The 9656-nt window shown below is 43.6% G+C and overlaps 1 pseudogene; it reads right to left on the minus strand.

The window, feature by feature from the left end:
• Positions 1 to 3858: 3858 nt before the first annotated feature.
• Positions 3859 to 4397, minus strand: LOC140420786 (large ribosomal subunit protein uL24-like; annotated as a pseudogene).
• Positions 4398 to 9656: the final 5259 nt, after the last annotated feature.

Below are 9656 nucleotides of genomic sequence, written 5' to 3' on the forward strand. Positions count from 1 at the left end.
TTGTTCGAGGAGGTGTTGGAAGAAGCGAGAAGAAATGGAATGTTCAGCTGACCGAGAAGAGTGCCCTGTGAACCCTGCACATTCTCAAACCTCTGCTTTCATCTGCAGCCAGTGTAGCAGGGTCTGCCATGCCATGGCAGAATGGGGATCCTGCGATGCACCAGGCAATGTTGATTAGAAAGGTGAAAACTCCCAGAATAAAAACACAAACTTTTAAAAATAAAATTGTGAAATGTCCAAAAATACTGATGATAAAACCTTGACATTCTATTTAGTAAATGAAGAGCTTAGCAACTTCAATCGCAAGAAATAACGGCGTTGGTCACTAACCTTTATTCAGGGCTGGTTTTCAGTTGTATGATTTTGAGTTGGCAACATGTTAAAGCTATCAATTTGTGTGTGTTTGGTAGGTTGGCATTTTGTGGGGGGGAAATACATCTGTGTTGTAAAGAATGCAAAAGAAGGTAAACTCCTTCAATCCTGCACTCATTTGAGGCCCCTTTAAGAGGCAAGAAAAGCACCCAAGAGCAGTGTTAGCAGGCGTAGACTGATGTATACTGTTCTGATACCAGACTAGACCCCAACATTTGTTAGAATACTGGACGAGAACCCCAAACAATGTTTTTTAATTTGTAAAACTGAGGAAAGAATACTGAACCCAGAAATGATGACCCTAACCTATAGATATCTGTTATGTTAAAACGAGCTTTAATTTCCACACCGAATTAACCATCTTAACATCAAAGCAGTAGCTTTACAATAATCAGTTAAACAGCCCCTCAACAAAAAGAAAAACTTAATATATATACCTGCTACTAACTCCAATTAAGCAACCTAATGCAGTTCAAATGCCACTTATAAATAAAGTTAACAGATTGCTTAGCTGTGTAGAGGCTTTTGGAGAGAGAGCGACCCTTTCAAGAATAGATTTAGTACACTTTTGCTTAAGCTAATAGCACTTGGCAAAACTGCTGTTCAGCTTAAAATCCTCTCGCAGACTGCAAAACTACTGACAGACCTGGCTCCTCCCATTAATTACATCATCTGTATCCCACTAAGATGTCACAACCTGATTAGCTAGGACTAAATAGCACTCCCTCATAAATTATCTATTGTCCAGGGAATCTCCATAATCATAACAATATTTTGTGCAGGTTAGGTAGATTGGCCATGCTAAATTGCCCTTCGTGTCCATAAAGGTTAGGTGGAGTTACTGGGTTGTGGTGATAGGGTGGAGGTGTGGGCTTAAGTAGGGTGCTCTTTCCAAGGGCCGGTACAAACTCGATGGGCTGAATGGCCTCCTTCTGCACTGTAAATTCTATGATTCTGTGAATATTCCATTTTATCTGTAATCAAATAAGTGGTTGGAATGAATCAAGAACTCACTTTTTCTGACTCTTCAATTACAGCTTTAGCAGACATACTGCCTGTATGTATTTTAAACCTTGTGTTTTTTTTAGGAACATTACTGCCACAAATATGACATAAAATATATATAAAGTTCTACATTCATCGCAATGCTCAAGGTTGTGTGCCTGAGCAGGGCTTCAGTTGTGTTGAGAGGCTATTGGCACTTGACATAAGAGCTGAATTCCATAGTGGGAAGTGAGAATGACACCCCGCCCCCCCTCCCCCCTGACGTGAAGGCAACACTTGACAGTATGATACTAAAGGAGCCCGAGCAAAATTGAAGTCCATGGAAATTGGGGGGGAAACGCTCCACTGTTTGAAGTCATACCTAGCACAAAGGAAGATGATTATAGGAGGTCAATTATCTGAATCCCAGGACAAAGCTACAGGTGTTCCTCAGGGTTGCTGTGTGGGCCCAACTATCTTTAGCTGCCTCATCAATATTCTTCTCTCCATAAGGTCACTTCAGTACAATTTGCATCTCTCCAGATAATGATGCAATCCATTCCTACATGCTGCAAGACCTGGACAACATTCCGGCTTGGATTTATAAGTGACAAGTATCATTCAAAGCATAAGTGCCAGACAATGACCATTGTTCAGATTTGGCAGGTGACGAGTACTGTGCTAACCAAATCCCAAAGGGAAACTTGCCCAGCTATCACAATGATTTACAATTTGTATTTTACTATGAGAAGATAAGTGTGCTGAAGTCAGGAATCACTAATTCCAATAACAATTTCCTGTTGCAGATTGTAAATAGTAAATTAAAACATTTATTAGCAAAAGAAAAGTAAACAACCACAGGATTACATTTACACAGTTATAAATTAGTCTTGCAGAACATTTACCCCCAAAAGACTGCTGCCTGGTTAGACTCAAATAAACACATCATTCGGCAATAGTACTTATAGATACTTAATCTAGAAAAATTCCAGTGATATTATCACAAGGCACAACCCACTGTTGTTGTAGGCAAGCTGTTATTTCAGTCTCGCTCTCTCGCTTAACTGTGGAAATTCAAGGCTTTCAAACAAAACCCTGCTTTGCAGAACAGACACTTTACTGGGGTGGCTGAAGACTGCTTCACTTTGGTTCTTTTCACAGCTCTAAGCCAACACATGGCCACTCTCCTCACAATACCCAACTTTTCCTGAAATATGTTTTTATCTTTAAAACCATTGTTTGCAACATCTCTCTGAACTTAACAGTCTTCAAAATTAAAAAATATCTTTCATGTTTCCTATTGCCCCACGCTTGGGTCAAATAAAACTTGATACATAAGAACTAGGAGCAGGAGTAGGCCACCTGACTCCTCGAGTCTGCTCCACCATTCAATAAGATCATGGCTGATCTTTTTGTGGACTAGTTTCACCCGCCAGTGGAAACAACCTCCCTGTTTCTATCCTATCTATTCCCTTCATAATTTTATATGTTTCTATCAGATTCCCCCTCATTCTTCTAAATTCCGATGAGTATGGTCCCAGTCTACTCAGTCTCTCTTCATAAGCCAATCCTCTCAACTCCGGAATCAACCAAGTGAATCTCCTCTGCACCTCCTCGAGCACCAGTACATTTTTCTCCAGTAAGGAGACCAAAACTGTACACAATACTCCAGGTGTGGCCTCAACTGCACCTTATACAGCTGCAACATAACCTCCCTGCCTTTAAACTCCATCCCTCCAGCAATGAAGGACAAAATTCCATTTGCCTTCTTAATTACCTGCTGCACCTGCAAACAAACTTTTTGAGTTCATGCACAAGGACACCCAGGTCCCTCTGCACGGCAGCAAGCTGCAATTTTTAAATATTTAAATAATAGTCCATTTTACTGTTATTCCTACCAAAATGGATGACCTCATATTTAGCACATTGTACTCCATCTGCCACACCCTTGCCCACTCACTTAAACTATCTATATCCTTCTGCAGACTTTCAGTGTCCTCTGCACACTTTACCACTCATCTTAGTGTCGTCTGTGACTTTGACACATTACACTTGGTCCCCAACTCCAAATAATCTATGTAAATTGTAAGCAATTGCGGTCCCAAAACTGATCCCTGAGGCACATTACTAGCCACTGATCGCCAACCAGAAAAACACCCATTTATCCCCACTCTTTGCTTTCTGTTAGTTAGCCAATCCTCTATCCATGCTAATACATTACCTGTAATGCCATGCACCCTTATCTTCTGCAACAGCCTTTTGTGCGGCACCTTGTCGAATACCTTCTGGAAATCCAGGTATACCACATCCATCGGTTCCCTGTTGTCCACCACACTCCTCATGTCCTCAAAGAATTCCAATAAATTAGTTAAAAATGATCTGCCTTTCATGAACCCATGCTGCATCTGCCCAATGGGACAATTTCTATCCAGATGTCGTGCTATTTCTTCCTTGATGACAGATTCAAGCATTTTCCCCATTACAGAAGTTAAGCTAACAGGCTTTTTTTTTCCAATTGCAATTTTTGAATCTTTATTGAAAGTAGCAAAGTTCCAATATTCAATTACTCCTGCATTTTTTCTACAGACTCTTCCTTGTATTTGCCCTTATCTTTGCCAACTTGGCGAGATTTGGACTTGCGTTCCAGGATCTTCTTACGATCCTTGTCCAGCTTTAGCCTGGTAATCACCACCTTGCTGGGGTGAATGCCAACATGAACTGTGGTACCATTGGCTTTTTCACGTTGTACACGCTCAATGTAGATTACATACTACTTTCTGTACACTTGGACAACTTGCTGGCCCTTGTAATGCCCTCTGACGTCCTGAACCTCATCATCCTTGCGTATGGGCATTGAGCGAACAGTGTATTTCTGCCTCAGATCCTTAGAGAGTGGAGAGGACATGATTTTCCTGCGGATGTGAGATGGAGCATTGAAGTGCCTCTTGCGGTTCTTCCTCCAGGAAGATGTCACATAGGGATTGAACTTCATATTGGCCTCCTGTTCTAGCTTCAATGGCCACCGGTGAAAAGAGAACGCACGCATGCGCCGCTAACAGGCTTTTGTCCACCTTTTTTTAAACGTGCCGTCACATTTCTGTTTTCCAATTGGCCGGGATCGCCTCAGAGTTCAGCGAATTTTGGTAAATCGCCACGAGTGCATTTGCTATTTCCTCGCCACCTCTTTTAGTACCCTGGGATGCATTCCATCAGGGTCAGGAGACTTTTCTACCTTTAGCCCCATTAGCTGTCTCCTTAGTGATAATGATTATTTTTTAATGTATTTTATTCCAAACTGAAATAAAAGGTTACAAAACATAAACAATTTGGGGAACGAACTCCCCAACACACAACTATACAGTTTGTACAATTTGTTTTCCCTTTTTCACCCCCACCCTCGCGATGAACAGCTCCTCAAAGGCCACGAACATTCCCCACCTTGCCTCGAAGCCCTCCGCTGAACCCCTTAATTCGTATTTGATTTTTTTTCCAGCCAAAGAAAGTCATATCAGTCACCCAGCCAAGCCGCTACCCCCAGTGGCATTGCTGATCTCCACTCCAATAAAATTCTTCGCTGGGCAATCAGAGAGGCAGAGGCCACAACATTGGTCTTCATCCATCAGCTCCGCATTCTCCGAGATCCCAAATATAGCCACCAAAGGGTCCGACCCAACCTCTTCCCCACTATCCTTGTTAGCGCCTTGAACACTCCCGCCCAGAATCTCTCCAACTTTTTGCAGCCACAGAACATGTGTACATGATTCGCTGGTCCCATCCAGACTTCTCACACTCATCTGCCACCCCTGAAAGAACCCAGTCATTCTTGCCCGGGTCATATGCATCCTGTGAACCACCTTGAACTGTATCAGGCTCATCTTTGCACACGAGGCGGTGGCATTTACCCTTCGTAGCGCTTCACTCGATAATCCCCATTTTATCTCCCCACTGAGCTCCCCTTCCTACTTCTCCTTAAACTTCACCACCTGCTCACCAACCTGCCCTCCCATCCACCCGTATATGTCCCCGATCCTACCCTCTCCTTCCACATCGGGAAGCAGCAATTGCCCCAACAGGGTGTACCTCAGTAACCTGGGGAATTCTTTCCAAACCTTGCCCGAAGTCCCTTACCTGCAGGTAGCATCACCCATTTCCTCACTACCTGAATCCCCAGATATCTAAACCTGCCTCCAGCTACCTTAAATGCCATCCCCCTTAAATTGGTTCGCTGACCCAGCTCATTCACCGGGAACACTTCACCTTTCCCTACGTTTAGCTTAAATCCTGAGAACACCCTGAACTCCCGCAACAGGCCCATGATCCTCTCCATGCTCTCCAGCAGGTCCGAAACATACAATAATAGGTCATCCACGGATAGTGACACCTGATGCTCCCTTCGTCCCCTCGTAATCCCTCGCCACTCTGTCAACCCCCTCAGAGCCATTACCAGAGGATCTATCGCCAGCGCAAACAACAACGGCGACAGAGAGCACCGCTGCCTTGTTCCCCTGTGTAGTTTAAAGTTTTGTGAGCCCATATCGTTGGGCCGTACACTCGCCCTCGGTGCCACGTGTAACAGGTGCACCCACTGTTGCTCTTATTAGCCATAGTTTTATTAGCTCTGATTATGTCACCTTTGCTCACGAGTCGCCAGGTATCTTTCTGATACCGCCACGTGGTTCATGCTCGAGTTATGATTAATAAGTCAGCACACCGCTTAGTAAGAGTTAAATCAACGGTCATTTATTATATACAGCAATCAATACTTACACAATAATCCTACTATCTATATCACTACCTACCACTACTGGCCAATACTTAACTTTTGGGAATGGCCCACCAGGTCAGGGAAATGAATGGTTTATCGAATTGGGTCTGGCCTGCGGGATTCAAAAGGCTGATACGGGTCGATGGCTAGGAGTCTCTATCGGGTAGCGATCGCTGGAGTCAAACTTACAGTTTCTGGTCGATGTTCTTGCGAAGGTTGTGAGCAGGAGAAGAAGGGAGAGAAAGAGAGATCTGAACTTGGCCCCTCAATTTATAGGGCCCATCGGCTTCCCGCCTCTCGGGGCGGCCCTTGACCCAGAGTCCCAAGTGATTGGACGTGTTCCCAATCACTGGGTTCGATATTCTCCAATAATGGGGCGATTCCTCGATCGGGGGGTGGTCGTTCACCTGTCTTTGTTTCGGCCACTGCAGGCGCCGAGAGGTCTGGCCCGGCATTCAATTGCTAATATGTTGCAATTGTTCCCAGGGATAGCCGATTAAACTGCAGATGTCTGGGTTGATGTGCTGCTAATAGTCTTGAGTATCGATCTGGGCCGACTTCCCCAGAGCCGAATACGCTATTCTGTCTGCAGCTGTCCGTTTGTGTCCTGTTGGCTGCTTTTCCCATCAGCCTTTTCGGTTAGCCATTTTATATCGGGTTTTGGCCAAATTAATAGGGTATCAGCCATTTTAGGTGGCTACATCACACCACAAACTTCGACCGCAACCTACCAGGACCTCAAAAAGGTACAGCCTTTCCAACCGGTCGAATGCCTTCTCTACATCCATGGACACCACTATCTCCGACACGTGGGCTCTCGGCGGGGTTATGATCATGTTTAACTGCTTCCATATATTACTAGAAAGCTGCCTGCCTTTTATGAAACCTGTTTGATCCTCCGCAACCACTCCCGGGACACAACCTTCCATCCTTCCCGCCACCAACGTAGCCAGCACTTTCACATCCGTATTTAACAACAATATGGGCCAATATGACCCACACTCCAACAGGTCCTTCCCCTTCTTTGGTAATAATTATTAGTGTCTCAAGTAGGCTTACGTTAACAATGCAATGAAGTTACTCTGAAAATCCCCTAGTTACCACATTCCGGCGCCTGTTAAGGTACACGGGGAGAATTCAGAATGTCCAATTCACCTCACAGCACGTCTTTTGGGACTTGTGGGAGGAAACCAGAGCACCCGGAGGAAACCCATGCAGACACACGGAGAACATGCAGACTCCACACAGTAACCCAAGGTGAGAATCGAATCCCAGTCCCTGGTGCTGTGAACATAGAACATAGAACATTACTTAAAATTAATGCGCAGTACAGGCCCTTCGGCCCTCGATGTTGCGCCAACCTGTAAAACCACTCTAAAGCCCATCTACACTATTCCCTTATCGTCCATAGGTCTATCCAATGACCAAGCAGCAGTGCTAACCACTGTGCTACCGTGTTGCTTACAGACATTCATCAATGTGGTATCAATATGATCGTTGCCTGTGTCATCATCTGCGGCAACTCTCCCTTCTTGAGCGCCTCATTAAACGCCCCCAAGAGATGTTGTGCTAGGCCCGTTACAAACTCCTTATCGAATTCCGCCGGCTAACCGTCGGGCCGCAAGGCCTTCCCCGACTTCATACCCTTTTTTTTACCTTCTTTACCTTTCTACCAGTAACTTGCTGAGGGAGGTATTGGACAGTATAAGGATATCCATTGTCATGTGAGAGTACCTTTAGGAAATGGGTGTTTATAAATGGGTGTGTATATAAATATCTGTAGTGAGAGTACCTTTAAGAAATGGGTGTTTATTGCGGCAGTGATGTCAGAGAGTGGGTGGAGCTGGGCTGTCTGTCAGCTTTTTACTTTCGTTTTAGGCTGTTTGCTGCATGGTGCGTTTTAGTTTCGCTTTCAGAGCTGGATAGCTGCAGTCACAGCCAGAAGGTGTATGAGTCTCTCTCTGTAATCTAAAAACTGTAAATCGATCCTTTTGTGACTTAAAACTAATAACTGCTCTCAGTAGTGACTTTAACCTGATGTGCTTCTGTTAAAGGTTTTGTTTTTAAGTCTTATGGATGTTAAAAGGAAAGCTTAAAGGATTACTTAGTGTTGTAGTCTTTGGGGATTGTATTTGAATTAATGGTTGCTAAGATGTTCATTGTATGTTTTAAAAAGGTTAACTTGAGTTCATAGAATAAACATTGTTTTGTTTTTAAAAATACTTTTCCATTTCTGCTCTACCACACCTGTAGAGTGGATCGTGTGCTCCCCATACGTCAATCTAGTAAAAGTTGTGGGTCAGGTGAACTCCATGATACACTTTGGGGTTCTCTAAACCCTGGCCCATCGCAAATTGGGGGCTGGAGGGGGATAAAAGTCTATCTATTGGATTGGCTTAGTGAACGTAAAGACAGTGAGGGGTGAGCATATTGTGGTTGCTTTTCAGGTGTGGTATTCTAGTTTAAGTAGGGAGTGTGTTGTGGACAATGGCTCTTTCAGAGGCTCAGACGGTTTTGGGGATAGAGATGGTACTTTACGGACAGCGACTAAAAGCAGACTGTTAGATTTGGCAAAAAGATTGCTGTTAACATTACCTGACAAAATGCGAAAAGATGAGATAATTATGGCGGTGGCTAAGCATATAAAGTTGCCTGAGATACAGTTTGACTCATTGTAAATGGTAAAAATTCAGTTACAAATTAAACAAATGGAACATGAGAAAGAATTAAAGCAGCTTGAATACGAAAGAGATATAGAGGAAAAAGAAAGAGATACAGATCAGGGAAAAAGATAAAGAGAGAGAGTTTGAACTTCAGAAAATGGCCATGAAACATGACAGTCAGTTAAAATTGGCAGGCGTAAAAGGAAATGTACAGTTGGATGATAGTGATGAGGATAGTGAGAAAGAGCATCATAGTCGAAGGCTTGGTGGGGATCTATTTAAATACGTCCAAGCATTGCCAAGGTTTGATGAGAAGGAGGTAGAGGCCTTTTCATTTCATTTGAAAAGGTAGCTAAACAAATGAAATGGCCACAGGACATGTGGGTGTTACTGATTCAAACAAAGCTGGTAGATAGGGCTAGTGAAGTGTTTGTATCACTACCGGACGAGGTATCTGAGACATATGAAGATGTGAAAAAATCCATCTTAGGTGCACATGATCTAGTGCCTGAAGCCTACAGAAAATGGTTTAGAAATTTATGGAAAGAACCTGGTCAAACAAACATGGAGTTTGAAAGCCTCAAACAGAGTAATTTTGATAGGTGGATAAAGGCTTTGAAAATAGACCAAACGTATGAAGCTCTCAGAGAAATTATACTTTTGGAGGAGTTTTAAAATTCAATTCCTGATGTAGTGAGAACTGATGTGGAAGAACACAGGGTTAAAACTGCGAGATTAGCAGCAGAAATGGCAGATGATTATGAATTAGTTCACAAATCAAAGATAGATAGATAGAATTTACAGTGCAGAAGGAGGCCATTCGGCCCATCGAGTCTGCACAGACTCTTGGAAAGAGCACCCTACCCAAGGTC

Source organism: Scyliorhinus torazame, chromosome 1 (genome assembly GCF_047496885.1).
Source record: "Scyliorhinus torazame isolate Kashiwa2021f chromosome 1, sScyTor2.1, whole genome shotgun sequence".
NCBI classification, from domain to species: Eukaryota; Metazoa; Chordata; class Chondrichthyes; order Carcharhiniformes; family Scyliorhinidae; genus Scyliorhinus; species Scyliorhinus torazame.